The following is a 22,743-nucleotide window of genomic DNA, read 5'->3' as shown; positions in this document are numbered from 1 at the left end:
AGTAAATTTTTTTATTAATAATGTTTGTTAATTTAAAATTTGTATAACAATTTTCAAGAAAATAAAATGGTGCATTTAGAACAACACAGATAGTCCATGGCTTTGAAGGGAGTGGAGTGGATGCTGCGCCCCAAAGGCAGCAGGGGTAGCTATGCCCCAAACCGCCTGTACTGTGCCTTTGATCAAAACAGTCCCTTCGGCCAAAATGACTTGTTTAAGCATTACATTCTGTTCATCAAAATTAGCGAGAGTGGTAGATTTATTTTGGATGTGACGGACCACACCTAAAATAAATATGAGACACACACATATATTCATACACCAACCAAATACTATTGTTCAAAATAATTATACATAAGCAATTCGAACTAACCCAACTCGACCATGTCTCTACTTGGCCTCAGGGATGAAGCCTGAAATTTATTTGTAGAGGGGCCATAGCAAATAGTTTCAAGTTATCTTGTATGCATTATAAGAATACTTGAGCAATATAAGGACTAATAGAGGAATTTAAAATAAATAAATAAATAAAATCATTCTATAGACAATATAAAATAATTCACAAAATATAGGTAACTAGAAATTGTGAGAAGTTTTAAGGGGGCATGGCCACCCCCTATCTTCGTCTCTGCTCCCCAAACAAGAAGTCCTGGCTCCACCCCCTATCTTCGTCTCTGCTCCCCAAACAAGAAGTCCTGGCTCCGCCTCTGCTAATGTGGTATTTTTTGTTGTTGCAACTTCGTTTATTGTACTAATTATGAACTTTCTTTGCACTTTGTATCAGTGAGTGAATATGTAATGTTTTATGAAATGAAATTGATCAAAGAAACTTCGAACATATTGAATAAGAAAAATTTTGGTTTTTGCAACTCAAAAACGGAGTTTAAAGATCTAATGAAAAGACTCAACAAGGTGAACCCTTGGAGGATAATGCTAGTGATACTACCACTACATTTGATTAGGCTGAAAATATTTTATACCAATTTTTTTTTTTTTCAAAAAATATTTTCCAGAGAATATGTTGTTAGAAAACAGGATAGTAATGATGTCAGGAACAATGGAGAATACTAAAATAAGGCAATGACCAACAAACTATCATGAACCTAACCAAACAGAATGTGGTTACTCGTATTAATTTTGGGTATATCCTGAGTGGATATATAGCAGAAATGAAGAAATCTTATTACACCACACAGTATAATACCAATCCAAACTCATAGTACAAGATTTTATATTATTTTCAGTGCTAGACATGCACAATGGCTTTCACAAGGCTAAGGCTTTTCCTGGCAAAGGTTAGAGAGCACACAAGTCTTCATATCATATATTCAAATGAGACCCATGAGACCCTTTTGACATGGAATGGAATGCTCTACATATGTACTATTATTTTGACTAGTAGTTTGAAGAAGGGTAGATGAGAAATTACAGTTAGATGAACATGTTAGTAATAGCAACAGAGAGACATTTTAAAAGAGTTTCCTCAGTGTGAATAGAAAGTTGGATGCTTCTAGACTAAGGTAAGTTAACTCTTTTCTGTTAGGTTAGAACTCCATCTAACCTTCTCTTTCTATACATAGCTTGCCTCATCAATGTTTTTTTTTTTTTTTCAGGAGTGAGATATACACATACTTTCCTCGAGGGTCTTTTTCCATCTTGTTCATTCAGTGTGGTGGTTGAAACCTCGCTTGCTAGTGTCTCTCATGGGACCTGGAGGACCGCCGGGCTGGGGGCCTCCTCCTGGTGGACCAATACCAGGGCCTCCTCCCGGATTGGGTTTTTTTGGTGGTTTCTGCAATGCCATATCAGCTTGGTAAGAAAGTTATGATTTTTTGTGATAAAAGTTACCAATACTTGTGTTATGTCATTTGTGGCTAGAATTGTTACAAATTATTTTAGTAAAAAAAAGTTGCCACTTCTCGTGGTATTTATTATAAAACATTGTAGTTATTTTGTGATAGTATACATATAGTATACACACGTTTATGGGTGTGCACGGAGCAACTCTCGGTAAGTATTTACTGTTCAAAATGTAGATAAATAACCACTCTCAAGTTTTTAATTTGACTCATTGTTGAAATTTGATGTTGTGTTTGGGTCATAAATTGAGTAGGGAGATTTGGAACAAGTGAGAGAGATGTGAACGAAATATTAGTTAAATTTTTTTTCCAATTTTTTTTTTCTTTTCCAAATCCCTATTTAAATTCATGATCTAAACATGATGGCGGTACGATGATTTTTTTATTTATATATATATATATATATATTTTGGTTGAAGTCTCTGGTTTTAGTAATGCTAGAAGTGAAAGGAAAGTTAGATGGTTGCATTTTATGGGTATTACATATAATGGACTGTTGAGTTTATGATATGGCATATATAACTGCATTTTTTGACATTATATAGCAATGTAAAGAAGATCATAGTTACCTATCGAAGTAAAAAAAAAAAAAAAAAGAAAAGAAAGGAAGACACCTATTAGTTGACAGTAATCCTTGTGGTACTTCTTTGAGTTTTGATTCTTAATCAGACTGTTTGGTTGTGTTTTTTTTTTCTTTTTTTGTTTGGAAAAACACAAAGTTCTTATTATGTTTGTTTGTTGGATGTCTGAATTGCAGCCTGAGCTTCTTGTGTTGCTGCTGGTTGTTTCAAGACTGCTTTGGTGGACCAATGGGCCCGCCTGGACCAATGGGACCCCCTCCTCCATGATCATCATGATCAGCTGCTGCCTCTGAGATTTCATAAGCCATCTTTCTGGAGTTAACATCTACTTATTATATGTTACAATAACAGTTTAATCTTGTTATCTTCACTTTATGTGGAGTTCAAATGAAAATTGATCATGGAAAGAAATGTTAACCTCATTATTGACTACTGATCTATTTTCATGTGCAAACTTAGTTGAATGATCTATTGGATTAAATGAATTATCCCAAAAATGTTATCAAATTCAAATCTATCATCTATTTTGTATTGTCAATCTGTGAAGGATGTTACTTAAACAAATATGGAAGAGCCACTGTCACGTTTTACTTGGAAAGGACAGTTTACCACATTGCTGTAATTTTTTTGGGATAAACTATCAATAGGTCCTGATAATTAAATTTAATTTTCATCAAGTCCTATTGAAAATAAGTCTTAGTAAAATCGTCACTAAAAATAAATTTTTTATAATGATTTTTTTGCATATATCGCTAAAAATTAACAATTAGTAACTTTTTTTTGTCACAGTTTTTATAAATTGTTACTAAAACTTACAATTAGTGATTTTTTTTTTGATAAAATTTTCAAACTATTACTGAAAGTTAAAAATTAGTGACTTTTTGTGACAATTTTCAAATTGTCGTCGAAAATTAATAATTAGTAATGTTTTTTAATAATGTTTGATAAAAATATCATTAATTATCAATTAAATAATAAGTCTACCTATTGTGACCTACTCGTAAGTCCCATTTTTTCCCTTTAAACCATTTAACTAGGCATCCATCCCGAATATGATACAAATTATTGGGAAAGACTCAAAGTAATTATTCCCTAGTCTGGGTAATTATTTAGTAAGAGTATTATGTAACATTGTTCACATGACAAATGATATAATTGGCCTGCAAAAATAGAGTCCAATCCCGCACGAGGGCCAGGCCCAGCGAGCATTTTTCAACAGGCTAACAAGGGCCTAGCTCGCAACTTAAAAACTTAGGTTCAAGCCCTAACTAATGGGCTTGGCCCAAGCGGGCTCATGGGTTGGGCCAACAACAAGACACCTATCACAAGCTTAGCCCAATGGAGCAAGATTTAAGGCCTTTCTATTTTCTTTTTCTTTTTTTATTTGGGCAAAATCAATTTACCTCATTGTGGCATTGTTGGATAGTATTTTACCCCATTCGTTTTACAAATAGTCACATAACCGTCACATGATTTTGGACTAAATTGCTGCTGTTACATTTTTCGTTTAAATGGACGGAAAGTGTGCAATAACCCAGCAAGTAGTGCGGTGTTACATACAATATGTCAAATTCGTACATGTTTCAGAAATAATTTGATTCCATTAATAATATAATAATTTATCAAAACAGTTTAGTCCTGAAACAATAATTTAATTTTTCAACAGTTCAAAGTAGGGGAACATTTATAAAAATATGTAACATAAAACTACTCACCTGAAAACGAAATAATATAATCCTCGAATAGAGTATGAAAATCCAACTAGTGTCCTAAACCAAGTATGAAGACAACACATTACTAATTTAAAAATACTAAAGAGAATAATAAACTAAAGTACCTCACACTAAACCGCACTAACACAGTTCAACCCCACTCACCGTTACTCTTAAATAATACTTAAGTTCATGTTCTTCAAGGTCTAAAATTACCCAAGACATGGGCTCCTATCGAAACTTAACTAAAAGTATTTTTAAGATAAAACAGAGTTTTAAACAAGTTTTCCCAATCTATTCGCTAACTTTGAAAATTAAAAACCCACTCCATGCTGTTCGAAAAATTCCAAAACCCTCCAGATAACAATTAATATATCCTAAGTTTCAAACCCAATCGGTTTCATTTGATTTGCTTATCAAAGTAATCATTTACAATTAATTATATCCAAACAGGTTGTTTTCTATAGCACTTTAAAGAAATTAATGGTTCTCTTAGTATACACGAGCAATCAACGCAAGGCTAAAAATGTAAGAAACTAGACTCGTAACCGGCTCTAATGACGTTAATTTGATAATTTTCAGATTTATACCCAAAGAGAACAACACTTTCGAAGTTACTATTTTACACCAGTTTTCTTGACAGATTTGAACGCATCAGTTTATATAGATTTTGACTCCCAAAAATTATAAGAAAATTCTGGCATGCAATTCAATATGTAATTAATCTATTATAAAAATTTAAGTTCAAAATTCATTCGTTTGATATGATTTCTTGATTTCTAAAGTTTGTAATTTTATACGGAATTCTTATCCAACGCCTTTAACTCGCTTTAAAATTTTGCATGATTATACACAAAACACTATCCCAATCAGCCAAATATTTCATAGCCATGCCCAACACATGTCCCTACTTCACTGATTTGACCCATCAACTACACAGCAATTCACAAGAAGAAAAAGATAGCGAGGGAATAAAAAAATAAAGGATTTATCTTGCCAATGACCACCACAAAACTCAACAATTTTCAGCACTTTTCACCCAATAGCCTAGACATGTCTCTCCCTCTCTTTACCCCTCACTGCTGCTCGGAAAGTTGTGGGAAACAATATCATAAGAATTAAGGTTTAATTATCCTTTATATATATAACCGGTAAACTGACACCCCCCTTCTCTATTTACTTTATTTTTTAAAATAATAAATCTTACCTCTAAATTAAAGACTTTCACCATAAATTTATTTTAGATTTCAAAATTAATTAAAAGATCCTCTAATAAAATTTAATTTATACTTAAAGATTCACAAGCAAAATATTTGAGATTGTAAAATAATTATTACTTAATTATTTATTTGATCTGTATATTCGGATTCTCACAGCAGCTAACTCAATTTTATGGTTTATTATAGGCAGTGGCTTTGGTCCAGTCCAAGATCAGACTGGACCGTGCTGTTGGGCCCGTGAGGGCCCACCACGGGTCCCGTTTTGATAATCCGAACTGTTCAATGTGTAGAACTCGTCGAGTACTATATGCTTGTAAAAAATTAAGTTGATCGGATATCGATAGCTATGTGAACAAAGCAGTTTTTTATCAACCGTTAATTTTTTCACCGTCCATTTTTTTTTTATACAAAACTGATTTGATCACATAGCTATTAATATCCGATCAACGTGATTTTTTACAGGCATATAGTACTCGACGATTTCTACACATTGAACGGTGCAGATTATCAAAACGGGCCAAAAAATGGGTCCCATGGGCCAGACTGGACGGGCCCAGTTTTGATCTCAACTTGAGACAAGCTAGACCCTTATTATATTAACTTTAATTTTAATAAAAATAAATAAATATATATATATATATATATATTTAGTCTACATGTATTTTAAAATTTTATTTGAAAACAAGTAAAAATGTGGTCGGTAGTGATGTCAATGATTTGAAGTGACTGTAAACCCTAGAAGATGGGGACAAAAGTTGGTTTTGAATCATCAAAAGTGATTGGCGGAAGTGGTGGCTGGATGTGGTTGTTAGTTGCGTGAGATGATGGTCAAAGGTGGTTTGTGACATTCACAAATTTTTTGTGGGAAAAGAAAGATGTGGCTGGTGAGTAACCAAAAGGACAAAATCAACTGCTGCTGAAATAATTGAAGTCATGATCTTGGTATTCTCCAGTAAGAACAAGATAACAAATTTCAGATTAAAGATTCTCTAAAGTTCCAAAAATTATACTGAAAATTTTGTTTCAAGCAAAGTTATCCCTCCAAATATAACAGAAAAGTGATTTCAGGGGAAAAAAATGAATTACTAACTCATAAAACTTCGAAAATCACTTGCTATCAAATCAATATTTGATTTCTTCCGAAGCAGTAACAACCAACATTATACTACGGAAATAATCAATATTATGCAGTCATAAACATTACACGACGGAAAGAATCGATATTATGCAATCATAAGTTGGAAAAACTTCGACAACTAAGCCCATAAACAGAGTGGCCAAACTAAGGCCATACATAAAGACCACTACAAACTTTTACAACTACAAATGGCTTGTCTTGTAAACATAATTGATACAAAAAATCCTTTATATAAACACAAACCTACGGACAATAATGGAGTCATAGTTGCTTGCACCAAGACTTTCAAGTATAAACCCATAATCACTCTTTTTTTATTATTAAGTAAATAACTAATTAGAGCTGCCAAAGGGACCAAAACCAAGGTACACAGCATAAGAAAGGCATATGCTCAAGGAAATCCAAAAAAGCATCACCCTTCATGTATTATTAACTGTGAAGTTATCAAAAAAAAATACTTGTCCCTATACACCCCATGAAGCTTGTGTAATTAACTATATTTAGACCCAAATTTATGGTGCATATTGGGGCTTTGGCAAGTAGGAGCATCCACCACCATATCAACTAGGCTCATATACTCCACCTCAACTAGATGCCCCATTCCATTGTAAGTCTCAGAGTTGCATCATAGATCAAGTGGGCTACTGGCATATCGTCCATAAATAACAACCACAGTTTGCAGAATGGAATGGAAAGGCACATATGACCAAGTCACAAAAAAGGTTTCAAATTTTCAATTTCAGCATAATTTTTTCAGAGGCAAAACTAAATATCTAAATGCTGAGTATTTTGAGTACAAAACACAACCAAATTTTAAACATTTCAAAATATGGTTGAAAGTTAGAATGTGAGTTAGTTCTTCATCAAATTGATAAGAGAAGAAAGAAAAAAAATTAAGGAGTTTTTATTTACTTTAACTGTTATGAAATTTCTTGCTGATAGCAAGAATGAATGTTCTGATTAACGTTCAATTTGCAAAGGGAAACAAGAACCCAGCAGACCAAGCAAAAATTAGTTTTACCAACGTGTTAGGTAGCACTCAGTAAGTTCCCAGAAAAACACATAGCAAATATCCTTGACTCTATGTAGATCATAACATGCTAGCAAATTTTATAGCAATAGTGGGTACTTGTTACATATGTCCTGCTGAAAAAATACATAAAACTTCCCATGAAATGCCCAGGAGAGAGCATGAAAATATTGAAACTTATTGTGTTCAATAAAGTTTCATACCTCAGAGGTGAAACAATCTTGTTGTTCGTATCTGAAACAGCAAGGCCAACATATTTATCATGAACTTCCAGACCAAGCAAACGCCTTCGTTCTAATGGTTTTGTCTTCATCAAATCATGGAACAAATTGAATGGCTTCATGTACTTCATCTACGAATCAAAATGTTGCATTGTGTCAACACCGTTTGAAGCCTTCACATATATAATAGTATAGAATATAGATATCACATGCATAATTCCAATAAAAATAACTAGCAATCTTCTCCACAGAGATCATCCCATGCTCAGAAGTCTACAAGCACCCATGACTAGAAAGGTTGAGCTCTCACTTCAAATTAAAGTTGAAACTAAAATGAATAAATCCGATTAGAGTCGTATATACAAGGTGTTTATATATGTGTACGTAAGTAGAATCTACTCTCTCAGGCATTTTAACAATCAGTTGGAGAACGAAAACTTTGGATAAGCGCATTCAACAAAACATACATTACATACATATATGGGGAGAAAGACACAAAAATTACCCCTTTTTTCTCTGAAAATTGCTTGATCTAAAATTAGATTAACCTCAACCGAAATAACAACATTTATTTTCCCCTCTCCTGAAATTATGATGTTTGCCAAGGCATGCCCATCAATACAAAAATGCAATCTCTATATCTCTAGCTGCAAAATTGTAAAGAACTTAAAGGGAGAGAGTGAAAGAGTAGCTAACTTAAAAGGAGAAAACATGAAAATGTGTTGAGAATCAATTGAATTGATGAAATGATCGATATCTATTTGATAATTATTTTTGAATATAAAAAAATGGAGACAGGCTCTCAAGCTGCGAGCGTTTTCTAGCTGCGAGCGTTTTCTAGCTACTCTTCTGAAAGCTTTAAAGTTTCTCTACAACAAACATTCAAATGCCTTAAGACATTACTGTCATCTGCAGTTACCAGCAACTTTCGCTTTGTGCTGGACTTGGGTTTTCTTGATCTACATCTCAATTCTCTGTGCCGTGGAGACAGTGTTTGAAACCCTTCACATTTTGACCCAACTGATCTGTGTCATGCACAAAATGAAACAAATGAAGGTAATGGATCTGCAACTGCAAAATGCAAGAGGTACAAATGCTCTTTCTAACAGCTAACACCATTTGAATGAGTGGTTTAAGAGAAAAGGAGATAATAGATGACATCCAGTACAGCAACATCAAGAAATTACTGGGAATGTATTGTAAACTTGTTTCATGTAAGCTAGTAATTTTACTCCCTAACAGAATTTGAGCCTCCATCTTTGATCATTCACGTAAACACATATTTTTACTTCCAGAATTTGATCCTCCATCATAGATTGCTCATGTAAGCATATATGTTTACTTCATTGGTGTGTTCCGGGACCACAATAGGGGGTATGGAGAGATGAAAGTATGGAGGTCCCTCCTTTATCATCGCAGCAAAAATAAAAAAAAGAAGGGGTAAATTATACTAACCTCTCTTGAAGTTTGTTTTAATTACAGATGCCTCTCGTGGTTTAAAAAATGACATAGACTTCTCTTACTTTTAAAAATAATAATTAGATTCTTCATTCCCGTTAAAAGAGTCTTAACAAGACGTTAATTTGACAGTGAAATTGATCATAATACCCTTCAACTACATTGTAAAAAGACACAATTGACCCTTAAGGTAAAAAACCTTTCTTATTCATTCATATATATATATATATAGAGAGAGAGAGAGGGTCTTCTCACGTTTATCACTTTGATCCGTCCCCACCCACTCCTCTTCCTCCTTCGGCATGAACGCCTTCCACAGCCAGTCTATTCTTTTCACTGACACTAGCTGCGATAGCCTTACCTCCGCTTCTGTCCTCTCTCCTCCTCCAAAGAATAGTTGTATCGCCACCAACCCCACCACCTTCATTTCACAACAACACAATCAATCAAATTTCCATCAAACTTTTTTGAGTAAAATTAGTGATGCAATATTGAGAAAATTGTTTGAATTTTGATTTGATACACATCTGATGAAATAATCATTTGAGCACAATTTTTTTAACTAATAATTTTCTGTCAAATTTCATCAATTAAGAAGAAATATGATGCAAATGTTATGTTGTGTTGTGGATCTATTGTTTGATTTTCATGCCTTCAATTTCTGGAAATTTGATTCGGCGGCTCGATACGCGACATGATGAGCGACATTGGCACCGGCGAGGAAGTAGTGAGAGAGGTTTGCGTTTTTTGGCAGGACTTGAGATTTGTTGTCGTCCAGGAATGTGAGGACATAGAAATCGTCGTTGTATTGAGCAAGGTAACGGTGTTCGGGAGCGAGGCGGTAGTTGACGGAGACAACAATGGCGGGGACTTTGCGGGCGAATCGGCGGCAAACGACGTCGTAGGCCTTGGATTCGACGGTGAGGTAGACGAATCTGCCATCGTGGAAGAAGACGATGACAGAGAGGATTTGGTCGAGATTGGTGGGGACGAAGAGAAGGAACCAGAGGTTACGAAAGGAATCGACACGCAGGCCCGGCCCGGCCCTGGCCATAGGCCCACAAGGCCATGGCTTACGCCACTCAAAATAGGCTTAAAATAGGGGTCTTCCTATTATAAATTAGTATAATATGTTAGGTATATTTTAAGTTTAATTTTTTTTAAAAAAAACTCTAAACTAACTTAATTTTTTTGACCTATTAAAAATCCAACAATTAAGGCCCAACCCAATAGTTTGAAATGCCTCTTTTTTCTAATTCCTAACCCTATTTTCTCTTAATCCAACTTTCCCTACATTTGTTTGATAGCACACACCAGCAACCCATAACAAAGCAGCAACAAGCAGGTAAATTTTTTTTTTCTATTCAATTAATTAAATATTTATCTTGTCTTTTGCACAATTAATTGCTATTATAATATTGGTATTTACATCATCAAGAAGAATTTATTTAAGTTTAATAGTTCACATCACATAATTTAAAAGTTTTGTATTTTGTTAAGTTGTGGTGCTCTTGTTTTGAATTTTGATTTAAAAAAATATTTTGATCTCAGCACAGCAAGCGCAGGTAAATATTTTTTTTTCTATTCAATTAATTAAATATTTATCTTGTCTTTTGCACAATTAATTACTATTATAATATTGGTATTTATATCATCAAGAAGAATTTGTTTAAGTTTAATAGTTCACATCACATAATTTAAAAGTTGTGTTTTGTTAAGTGGTGGTGCTCTTGTTTTGAATTTTGATTTAAAAAAATATTTTGATCTCAACACAGCAAGCACAGGTAAATTTTTTTTTCTATTCAATTAATTAAATATTTGTCTTGTTTTTTGTACAATTAATTGCTATTATAATATTGGTATTTATATCATCAAGAAGAATTTGTTTAAGTTTAATAGTTCACATCACATAATTTAAAAGTTTTGTGTTTTGTTAAGTGGTGGTACTCTTGTTTTGAATTTTGATCTAAAAAAAGTTTTGTATTTTGTTAAGTGGTGATACTTATTAGTTGTTATAATATAATGCTAAGTATTTTTTGTGATTTTAATACAAATCTTTTGTCCTTTACCTTAAATTTTTTTTTTCATTCAATAAAAAAATGTGAAAGGCCCCAGAAATTTAGTAGTTGATTATTGGCTTTGGACCCCGAAAATCTCAGGACCAGGCCTGTCGATATGTGATGGTTGAGTTCTATGTGCCGTGGTGTGGACACTGTCAAGCTCTGGCGCCGGAGTATGCTACGACAGCGACGGAGTTAAAGGGCCAGGCGGTGGCGCTCGTGAAGGTGGATGGTTAGGGGTTTCCAATTGTCTATTTCTTTGTTGATGGTCAACATAAACCCTACAATGGCCAAAGAACTAGGTAAAACCCCTATAATGGTCAACATGATTCATATATATGTTAAGTACATAAAGGGTAATATTGGAATTTGCAAAATAATTATGGATGACATCGGCATAATCTATTTGATTTTAGATGGATGAGTAATAGAAAGGGATCTTTGTATATTAGTTTCAAAAGCAAGGGAGGTTTTGTGTCATTTTTTAAACCACAAGGGAGGCATTTGTAATTAAGGCAAATCTCAGGAAGGTCATTGTAATTTATCTAAAAAGAAGTAATCTGCAGGTTTTTCGCAAATGACAATAGAAGTCATACCAATTTGAAATATAAAGAAGAAGAAAAAGAAAAAAAAAGAGCAATAACAAATTCACATTACATTGATAACCAATTGTTGGCTTCCTCAAAATTGCCAATTGTTTTCTAATAAATTAGAAGTACAAAAGTGAAACCATTTTTTAACCAACAATAACAAATTCACATTACATTAATGAGTCCAGATCCTCTGTAGTGGTTTCCTGCTGTGGTTCCTGCTGTGGTAGAAAAACGACGTCGTTTGGTTTCCTGCTGTGGTTCTTGCTGTGGTGGAAAAACGACGTCGTTTTAGCACTTTTTTTTTTATAAAAAAAATAAAAAAAATTCAAGCTTCTGTCTCTAACACTTCATTCCCAAATCTGAGACCCAAATCCGAGAGAGACCACCAAGGACGACAAAGAGTGGGAGAAAGTAGTCGATGGAAACCAGCGACAGAGAGCAGCAACGACGACCCCATGGCTTTCTGCGATTTATTACCTGATAGATGGCATTGTTGGGTTCTTCTAGATGAAACAATGAAATCAAACCCAAATCAGAGAATCAGAGAGCCAAAGTAGTGGTTTTGATCAGAAGTCCTGTTCGGTTTTGACTCAAGAAAACAACCAAATCTGATTTTGATTGGCAAAAATCCGATTTCTTTGCTCTATGACAATCACTGTGTTCATCCTCTTCACTACACTCTTTATTCTTTCTCTTAATCGAATCTGGGTTCGAGTTCGGAAACTAATGAAGGAAGACGAGGAGAAGATGGAGATGTAGAATGTAATCCTAGACTTGAAGGTTTTGAACTAGTAATGGGTAAAAGATGTAAATCCCAATCTTTCTCTATGTAGAAATCTGAGCTACCACTATATATATATATATATAAATATTTATATCATAACTCTCTATTGCTCCAATCAATCACAATTTCTCATCATGAGTCTGCAACAAACCACTCTCTAAACACAAATTAAACTCAACCCATCAATTTCACTTGGCAATACACCAATTTCTTTTAATGAAAACATGAACTAACGAAGAAATTGGGTTATTCAATTTCTGGGTTTTTGGGTTTTGTTTCTAGGTTTTAATTGGTTTTTTCTTTTTCAGGTTATCGAATGAAAGCAAATCGGTGGAGTTGTCTTGCTTTAGAAAATTGATGGGTTGGTTTATCTCTTGATTCAAATTGATGTCCAAAATGTCAAAGTTTGTGTGTTTAGTTTATAGGTTCAAAAAATCCAACCAAACGAAAGACCAAAACAAAAATATGAGATTATTTTCTTTGTTTCAAAAATTTGAGATTCCAGTTATATTGATCAATTTTCACCAGTATCAAATCCAAAAGGGAAAAAGAAAGTAAACCCAAAATCACAAACAGAAAATCAGTAGAATTTCTATAGTTAACTTTTCAAATAAGAATGTCCAAACTCAAAATTTGCCTCTTCTTGGGTGTTATTTTTGATGTGTCCATTGGCATATTGGTTTGAACCCATTTGATGATATTGATGAGGATGATGATGAGAGTCTTGTTTGAGAGGGGCATTGGCAGAGATGATCGTATTGTATGTGAACAGAGATGATTGTATTGTTTGAACCCATATCTCTCTTCCTTGGGCGAAGAAACCCTAGATTGAAATCATAGTAACAACATTGTAATCAAAATGAAAACGTAAATGCGAGAAGAAGATGAAGCCCCTTTTTTTTAGAGGCTTTGGGGGCTGTGACAGCGGCGACGGTAGCATGAGAGTTTTCCGATGAGGTAAGGAGGTGAAGGGTCTCGTTGGTGAAGGAGGTGAAGGGTCTCGTTGGTGATGCCGGTGATTTCCCTTTCTCTTCCTTCCTTCTTCTTCTCTGTCATCCTTGTGGTATCTCTCTGATTTGGGTCTCAGAGTTGGGAATGGAGTGTAAGAGAGGAGCTGGGGAAAGAAAAAAAGAAAAAAAAAAAAAAAAAAGAGGTGCCAAAACACAGCAGGAACCACTGCAGGAAACCACTGCAGAGGATCTGGGCTCTACATTAATAACCAACAAAAGCAAGTCCCGATCTTTTGTCGTGGTTCCCTGCAATGCTTCCTGCCGTGGTTACGAAACCACGTCGTTTTGTCATTTTTTTTTCTTTTTTTCATTGTCTTCTTTTCTTTTCCCCGTTGTCTTCTCTCTCTGAGGCATGCTGAGAACTCTAACCCACCCGACGGAGCAAAAACAGAGAGATGAAACTAAAGGAGGGCGACGACGACAAGGAGATACTACAGTAATGGATTCTCAATCTCTATTTGTTTTCTTGTTTGCATTCGCAGAGATAAAAGAGGGAAAACAACAAAAAGCTCTTATTTGGCTTTTCGACTTTGGGGTTCTTTAATTTCTATGTGGATCAGATATGAAGATTAAAGCTTATAGAGCTCTCAATTAGTGTCTATGAAGCAAATTTAGCTTTGATTTTGATCCTGGGTATTACCCAAAAATTCGTGTATGAAACTGTACATGTGAGAGATGGACCAAACCGCCGATCCTTCGCCGAATGCACAGAGAGGTTTTTGAGTTCGAGCTCCATTGGTGAGCCCACTTGATCTTTGACCTTTTTTACTGTTAATTTTCTTCAATTCATGCGATTGTAAAGATACCCATATGAAATCCTTGATAAATAGCTCTCAATTTGTTTGTGGGACCAGTGTTGGTTTTTTTTTGTTTTCTAGCAATTATGGTAGCATTTCTTTTCAAGAGGCTTTGGAGATAGAGGGATGAAGTTATTTATGAATGTGCAATTCTTGAGAGAGTTCATGGAATTTGATGAGAGCATATATATATTTTTTATGACTGGTTGGTTCTTTTTTGTTTTTGTTATTACTGCCAGTGATCTTGATAATAGCTGACTTTGTTGGTTTGGGGTTGGACTAGATTGCTGCATTTTGTTTTGCATTTGTACAAGTAGGGAATTCTATAGAGAGCATGGGGTGTATGATTAAAGTGGGGCTTTTGATCTCTTCCCAATCATGGGTGGGTTTGGTTTACTTGTTTGGAAGAGGAGTTAGGAGAAACTTGTCTCTACAGCTTAATTTGGTCGAATAAATATTGAGTCCTTATCTTGGATGCCTTTTTATTTTAGTGAACATTGTGAAGGATAGCACTTGGTATTTTGGGGAAGAGAAGATTTTTTAGGTGCTTGTGAATGGTTTAGGTGTATTAGACGCTAAACTTGTTTCATTTCTGGACCTTATTGGTTTAACAATTTATAAATTGCACCTATTGTTGTGTGTGGTTTGTGCTGTTATCGGTGTCATTGTTGGAATTTTAATTGAGGACAGTATCATGTTGAAATCCTACTGGATTTTCTTATTTTTAGTGTGTGCTAGTTTGTGTTCTACTTCTATATTGCAACTGCTATTGGCATTCAATATTAAAAAATAGGAACTTTTATTGATGCTCTTATTTTGCCTTTCACAGATTTTGGATGTAGAAGGGGAAAAATGAGAGAGGTAAAGATGAAGATAGAAAGATAAAGCAAAGGCCAAAGAATTTGACAAAGATGAAAGAAAACACAAGGATGAGGAAATATTAAAGTGAGAAAATTAAATTGAAGGAACAAATGTGGTTGGACTATTGAAGTGGCTCCTTTGGTTGGCATGAATAGTGACTTGATTGATCACTATGAAATTGGATCAAAATGAATTTAGTCAAATTAATATGAATGTAAGATTAATATTTGCAATGACAATGTTGATTGAATAAAATGATATGCTGGTTGATTGAATGAAATAGTTTGTGTATCTTAGTTGAATGAAATGATTTAGCAATTTTGATTGAATGAAATGGTTTGAGCATCTTAATTGAATGAAATGTTCTTGATTGAATGAAATGCTATGCTGTCCTTTGGAACAACCAACTTTTCTATTTTTTTTCGACGTAGACCTTGAAACAACCAACTTCTCTTTTGGTTGTTTATTCCTCATGAATGATATGAAATAAAACAATGATATATAACAAACCCTGTTCTACAAATCTCATTCAGTCACAATCAAAATTGCATAAAAATATATGACAAACTAAAATTTTTTTATCAAACAATCTCCTAGGACTCATTTGATCTATACAAAATGACTTTATCAATCTCTTAAAAGACTAATTAGATCTATATAATATAATCATCCTCAAATTTTGTGAGAACCCGAATATAAAAATTAAGTAAATAATTAAATAATAATAATAATAATAATATTACAATCTCAAATATTTTGATGGTGAATTCTAAAGTGCAAATTAAATATTTGGAGGGTCTTTTAATTAATTTTAAAACTTAAAATAAATTTATGGTGAAAGTCTTCAATTTAAAGGCAAGGTTTATTATTTTAAAAAATAAATAAATAAATAAATAAAATAAAATTAAGTGTCAAATTAGTAAGCATATTTTGATCTAATAGTAGTTGTATTTTATTTAAATTAATGGGGAGAGAAAATAAATTAAAACAAAAGATAATGTTTTGGGGCCTTTTGTGTAGATACATATGTAACCCTAGGTTGCCTAATACAATATAAAAACAAAACAAAACCCTACAATCTTATTTGCTCACCCCAAGTTAGCAGCAACCGTTAGTCAAAAAGGGAGGGGAAGAGAGTGGCAAGCAGGCACACCATTAGGTTTCAAGCGAATTGATTGTCTTGGGTATGCATTTTTCACCATCTTCCTTCCTTGTTTTCTTGATTCATTATTATCTATGATCATATTTTCGTTGATTGAGCATTGTCGTGAGGAAGCAGTGCAATAGTATGGTGGTTGATTGGGATTTTATTAATATTTTTAGTGCTCATACAAGTAGTGTTGATGGAATTTTAGAACAAGCAACACGTGGGGTATAGGTATTCCTTTTGTGAATTCTAGTGATGGGTTCTCCACTGTTGAAAGTGCTATAGTGGACATTAAATGGCTGTGCATAGTTAAGTGTTGTGTTTGAAGGTTGTACCAGTTGAGTTTCGGGAAATAGGAATCTAAGTGATAACTTAATAATGGAGTATTTCTTAATACAAAAAAATAAAAAAATAAAAAATTCTGTTCAGAACAGCAAACTTTAGAAATCAAGAAACCATATCAAACGAATGAATTTTAATCTGAAATTTTTACAGTAGATTAATTACATACTGAATTGTATATCTGAATTTTTTCATAATTTTTGGGAGTCAAAATCCATATAAATTGAGGTATTCAAATCTGTCCAGGAAACCAGTCCGAAACAGTAAATTCGGGAGTGTTGTTCTCTTTGGGTATAAATCCAAAAATTATCAAATTACCGTCATTAGAACCGGTTACGAGTCTAGTTTCGTACCTTTTTGGCCTTGCATTGATTGCTCATGTATATTAAGAGAACCGTCAATTTCTTTAAAGTGCTGCAGAAAACAACCTGTTTGGATATAATAAATTGTAGATAATTATGTTGATAAGAAAATCAAGTGAAACCAATTGGGTTTGAAACTTAGGATATATTAGTTGATATCTGGAGGTTTTTGGAATTTTTCGAATAGCGTGGAGTGGGTTTTGTAATTTTCAAAGTTAGCGAATAGATTGGGAAAATTTGTTTAAAACTCTGTTTTATCTCAAAGTCACATTTAATTAAGTTTCAACCGGAACCCATGTCTTGGGCGATTTTAAACCTTGAAGAACATGAACTTAGGTAATAATTAAGAGTAACGGTGAGTTGGGTTGAGCCGTGTTAGTGCGCTTTAGTTTGAGGTTACCTAGTTCCTATTTTTTTTAGTATTTTTAAATTAGTTGTGACGTGTAGTTTTTATACTTGGTTCAGGGCACTAGTTGGACTTTTACACTCTATACGAGGATTATATTATTTCGTTTTCAGGTGAGTAGTTTCATGCTACGTATTTTTATAAATGTTCCCCTACCCTGAACTGTTGGAAAATTAAATTGTTGTTTCAAGACTAAACTGTTTTGATAAATTATTATATTATCAATTGAATCAAATTATTTCTGAAACATGTGTGAACTTGGCATACTGTAAACTATTTGTTTTGGTCTCATGTTTATAATGATGAACCACCATGTTTTGCGAAACTAATGTGTATTGATTATTGGGACCATGTGTGTATTTAGTCCAGGAAAATTATTCCACTGTGTGTGGTGACTCTAGCCACTAGGGAACAGATCCGGGTTGGGCCGTGATGACTCTAGTGCTCAACGATTGTAAGGAAAAGACCTTTAAAAATAACTAGGTGACCTTCAATCGGATCGTCTTTGAGAAAAGGCCCAGGTGCCACCCTGAGGATGACTCTTAGTTCGGTATTGGATCTAATGGGGCTTATAGCCTTGAGAACTGTGTGGCAGATTATTTGTTTTTATTGGTACTTAGAAAATTATTGGTGTTCATGTTATAATCTGTTTTAAGTGGAAAATGCCGTTTATCATGTTCTTGCGAGACATGAGTATTTTAAGTGTTGAATTGTGGAACCTTCTTTTTGAAACAGATTGTATTTACCAAACTGTATGCCAATCTAGTTTCTGTGATATATATCTTATTTTGGAATTGAACCCTGTTTTCAAAACTGTATTTACTATCCATGTTGCTACTCACTGAGCTATCAGTTGACTTAGTTGTTTACCATTTCCAGGTGTTAGAAGGACTTAGAGTGGACTCATGGCGTAGCGGGGACTCAATTGCATGGACCTCTAGGGCATTCCTTTAGTTTAGAGTGTTATGTCAAGTTTGTGCATATTTATATTTATTCTTATCGAAGTTCATTTAGGATTATTTTTGATATGTGGGTTGTTTATATCCCATAAGTTTGGATGGTTTTTTATTACGGTTGATTTTGCCGTTTATAATTGTGACATGTCTGGATTGAGTTTTGGTTATTTATTATTGGACTATTGTTCAGTTGTTCAATGTGATTGGATTCGTGTTTATGCTTACGTGTGCCTTGGGCTAAGTCCCTGTGGGCCACGGCCGGTCATGCCCGGATTTGGGGTGTGACAAATTTGCAATTCTATTACTACAATAGATACAGAAAAAATGAGAAAAATAAAAACTATGAAAATGATATTTTCCAAAATTGCTTCGTTTCACATGAATATCATCAGAAGATTGTTTCAACTAGTTAGAATCAGTAACTTGAACGAAACATGCTCGGAGATCAGCATCGACGACGTTTGATCATGAAATGAATTGATGACGATAAATCGTAGTTGATATGAGAAGCAACAATCCATATGCAGATAGTCCGTTTCGTTGTTATCACGAAGTCATCAAGACTCTAGAGAGAAAAGAAACAGGATTTTCATGGCTGCATAGAGTATGTTCCACTGTCAAATTACCTTGGTTGGGCACCTATATTCAATGATCGAAGTGAAGACGAGTCAAAAAATGAAAATTTTCAATGATCAACGCCAATCATTACTTTGCTTAGTATACTTTAGAAAAACATATATTGGCATGTCAAAGTGTTTATATCGAATCATACTCGTCTCTTGGTCAACCTATCTTACCAAGTCAAAAATCAAAGCAACACTAACATAGACACAACCATAACCATAGATGTGAAACTGTCTTACCCAATTTGCATTTGATAATACAATAGTACTAGTTATAGTGGATATTTCATTATATCATTTATATGTGAAAATGATAATGTTTCACTCCTATCCAAAACATTTGATTCATAAATTCAAAGTATATACGCACATTTATTGAATACCTTCTATATAATGGTAGTACAATCTCTTCATGTCGAGGTCAAGAATTCCCCATTATGTGAAAATTGAATAAACAGAACTTCATTTTTATGGGACCTCAACACCTGCAATATTTTGAAACCAGCACATGTAAAATAGTTCAACAAAAGAATTATACATCATCTGCATTGCAAAACATTTTTGTTTGTCATGAAAATGAAATGATCACTTGAATATTAATCCTATACATATCTGATACCAAGTGGTGTAAAATCAACATAAAGTCTCCTAATATCTGATATAAACACATAAATTCTCCTAATATCTTAATCATATATACATATCTGATATAGTTTTGAACAAAAAAGAATTCCACAACATAATTCTGTGAATTCTCTTCAGAATTCAAGAAGCCCTTAGAAGGAAAATCAAAATACAAAATACAAATTTGATATAAAAAATTAATCAAATCGATAGAGAGTTTTAATTCATCAGTAATAAAGAAAAAATATAAAACTGAACTCCATATGAACACAAGAACTACCTCATCAAATTCAAGATTGTTCAAGTATCATTCAATCTCTTGTACTGATTGATAAGTCTATTATATTTACATTTGGACTGACGAATCCAGCCAAAATTTCTTGTATATCAAACCCATATTCTTAAAGATACAAAAACTCTAAATAACTTTAACAATTTTATTTTCTAATAATCAAATCGATTGAGGTTTTCAACAGGTTTCCATAATCATACAATCAAAAGGCTTTCATAACATAATCATATAGTCAAAACAAAGACCCAGATTAATTATTCTATCAAACAACACCATTCAAGCCACAAAAATTGAAAAACCAAAGCCCCAATTGAAAGCAAAAATGATCAGATCTATCACCAAAAACAACATACAGCAGATCTGAAACAAGCAGATTCACATCTGTTTTCTCTTAAGGATGGGAAAAAAAAAAGAGAGAGAGAGAAGGAGGAGGAGGAGAGATAGAGAAGGAGGAGGTTGAAAATCCATTACCGTCGCCTCGCCTCGCCTCGCCTCCGCCACCGCATCACACCGCATCGCATCACATCGCCTTGCCTTGCCGCCATCGCCCTCCTTTTTGTTTCGTATCTCTGCTTTGCTCCTCGGATGGGTTAGGGTTCTCAGCCTACCTCAGAGAGAGAAGACAATGGGCAAAAGAAAAGAAGAAAGAAAGAAAACAAAAAAAACAAAAAAAAAAGACGAAAACGACGTCGTTTCAGTACCACAGCAGGAAGAATTGCAGGGAACCACGGCAGAGGATCCGGACTCAACAAAAGCTAATGTTTTAATGTTTTATAGAATAACTCTGTAACATTGAAGGAATCTCTATCTCTCTCTTTCAATACAATCCTCTCCTACTCCTCCAAGGAATAATGCCCCTAAATTAGGGTTTGCTTTGTCAACAATAACAAGACGCACCTCCTCCTCCTCCTCCTCCTCCCTCTCTCTCTCTCTCTCTCTATGAAACCCATTTCACCTGTAGCAGCCATGTCTGATAACGAGTTTGGGCCGCAACCACATTCTGAGCTCGCTTTATCACCGAAGATCGGACCTATTCAAAATACCCTCAGTCAAAATCCATCCAAAATCAAACGCCCCGGCACCACAGGCTGGTCAAAGCCTTGAAAGAAACTAGTCCCTGAATCCAAAAATGAACATGAAGAAGATGAAAATGGAAATTACGCTCGTCTTTATTTGGCCAATATTTCAATTAGCTGTTCGAAGCGCGTTACGAGACAGACATCGAAACCTGATATCCTGGATCCTTCTCCCTTTCTCCCCAAAAAAGACCGCAAAGGCCCACCAACTGGGAGCAGGAAAAAGGCAAAGAGCTCGATACCATGGTTTTCTGAACGAGAACTAGAAATTGGAGAGGATACTCAAGCTCGTTGGTTACAAGGTCACCAAAACAGGACAATATTAACAACCCTCCATCTAACCTCTCTAACCATGGTCTGGATATGAAGAAACAACCCCTTGGTGTACTTGTTGAAGTACAGAAAACTATAGTTCGAGTTTATATTGATTTTTCAAAGGGTTTCCTTAAAGACAAAAATCGCTTCCTCACAAAAGGAAATTACTCACATTGTTGATGTTCCTCAATATGAACATGAAAAAGAAGGAACTATTAGCCCAAACAATCAGCCGACACAAATTGTTGATGGTTTCCTTTCTCATAGGCCAAGTACTTCTGATGACATAGGTAAAAGCCTCCATACACTAGATGGCATGACAGGACTAGTGGGCTCTTATGACGTGAACCCGAGTTTAGACGCAACCCTTCAAGCCATAATGAACAAGCATGAAGATATTGCACAAAATTGCCACCTGGAGTCTGCTTAAATGAGAAATTTGCTCTTGGAAGGAATTTGCAAGATTGTCCAAAAGTTTTAGAGAACAAAATTGACCGAACTTGACGAAGAAATGCTACCTGCCTACTATTCTGCTGTGAAAGATGCTCAAACAATGAAGTTAATGTAGAGTGGTTACATCAACCGAGCGACTAGATGAAATTCGTGAGGCTCTAAAATTATTTGAGCATAAAATGAAGAGACAAAGCTCACGGAAGCGATTGAAAATAAGAAGAAAGCTCTACAAGTGGAAAAAAGTTTAGTTGGAGAAACTTCAAAGTGTACATGAACACTCACTGGTACTGGAGATGCTATAGACTGACAATTCAATGAGTACCATCAGAGGCCTGACTGCTTGTTGCCGGGGCTTTTCCCATATTAAGCCTATTTTGTATCTTAATTCCCAAACTAGGCCTAGTTTGGAAGGAATTCCCAAACTAAGCTAAAGCGCTATTACAAATCGCGCTTTCACTGTTTTGAGTGCAAAATGTGATGAATAGTGAAAGCGCTATTGCAAACTACGCTTTTAATTAAGAAAGCGTGGTTGCAAATCACGCTTTTAACATAAAATTTTTTTCTGAAGAAAACACTATTTGAAATCGCACTTTCACTGTGCATTCGTTTTCTGAAGAAAACGCTATTTGAAATCGCGCTTTCAGTCAGCATAAAATTTTTTTTTTCCTAAAGAAAATGCTATTTGAAATCGCACTTTTAAGTAAAAAAAAAATTCTACAAAAAACGTGGTTCCAAACCACACTTTCACTGTGCAGAATTACTTCCTTAAGAAAACTTTTAATATATATTAAAATGCGATCAAAATAAAACTTGAGTTTTTTGT

The 22,743-nt window shown here is 34.3% G+C and overlaps 5 long non-coding RNA genes across 7 annotated transcripts; 3 read left to right on the top strand and 2 right to left on the bottom strand.

Moving 5' to 3' along the window:
• Positions 1–693: 693 nt before the first annotated feature.
• Positions 694–2,953, top strand: LOC114265863 (uncharacterized). 2 transcript variants are annotated; one of them, XR_003630491.2, is made up of 3 exons: positions 694–1,520; positions 1,614–1,813; positions 2,617–2,953. It is a non-coding gene; the product is annotated as an uncharacterized LOC114265863 (long non-coding RNA). The 2 variants fall into 2 exon arrangements; XR_014361376.1 differs by having other exon boundaries at positions 701–718.
• Positions 2,954–7,596: 4,643 nt separating this feature from the next.
• Positions 7,597–9,225, bottom strand: LOC114265845 (uncharacterized). 2 transcript variants are annotated; one of them, XR_003630490.2, is made up of 2 exons: positions 8,267–9,225; positions 7,597–7,892 (listed from the first exon to the last, which is right to left on the bottom strand). It is a non-coding gene; the product is annotated as an uncharacterized LOC114265845 (long non-coding RNA). The 2 variants fall into 2 exon arrangements; XR_014361375.1 differs by having other exon boundaries at positions 8,681–9,225.
• A 4,767-nt stretch (positions 9,226–13,992) lies between these two features.
• Positions 13,993–15,604, top strand: LOC114265555 (uncharacterized). The gene is made up of 2 exons (XR_003630411.2): positions 13,993–14,404; positions 15,293–15,604. It is a non-coding gene; the product is annotated as an uncharacterized LOC114265555 (long non-coding RNA).
• Positions 15,605–17,575: 1,971 nt separating this feature from the next.
• On the top strand, positions 17,576–18,735 carry LOC145820204 (uncharacterized). Its single transcript, XR_014361374.1, has 2 exons — positions 17,576–17,694; positions 18,461–18,735. It is a non-coding gene; the product is annotated as an uncharacterized LOC145820204 (long non-coding RNA).
• Positions 18,736–18,868: 133 nt separating this feature from the next.
• On the bottom strand, positions 18,869–21,009 carry LOC145820203 (uncharacterized). The gene is made up of 2 exons (XR_014361373.1): positions 19,544–21,009; positions 18,869–19,176 (listed from the first exon to the last, which is right to left on the bottom strand). It is a non-coding gene; the product is annotated as an uncharacterized LOC145820203 (long non-coding RNA).
• Positions 21,010–22,743: the final 1,734 nt, after the last annotated feature.

The sequence above is a fragment of the Camellia sinensis genome, chromosome 2 (genome assembly GCF_055761805.1).
Source record: "Camellia sinensis isolate YWXY chromosome 2, ASM5576180v1, whole genome shotgun sequence".
Classification (NCBI taxonomy): Eukaryota; Viridiplantae; Streptophyta; class Magnoliopsida; order Ericales; family Theaceae; genus Camellia; species Camellia sinensis.
This window is presented reverse-complemented; position numbering and strand designations above follow the sequence as displayed.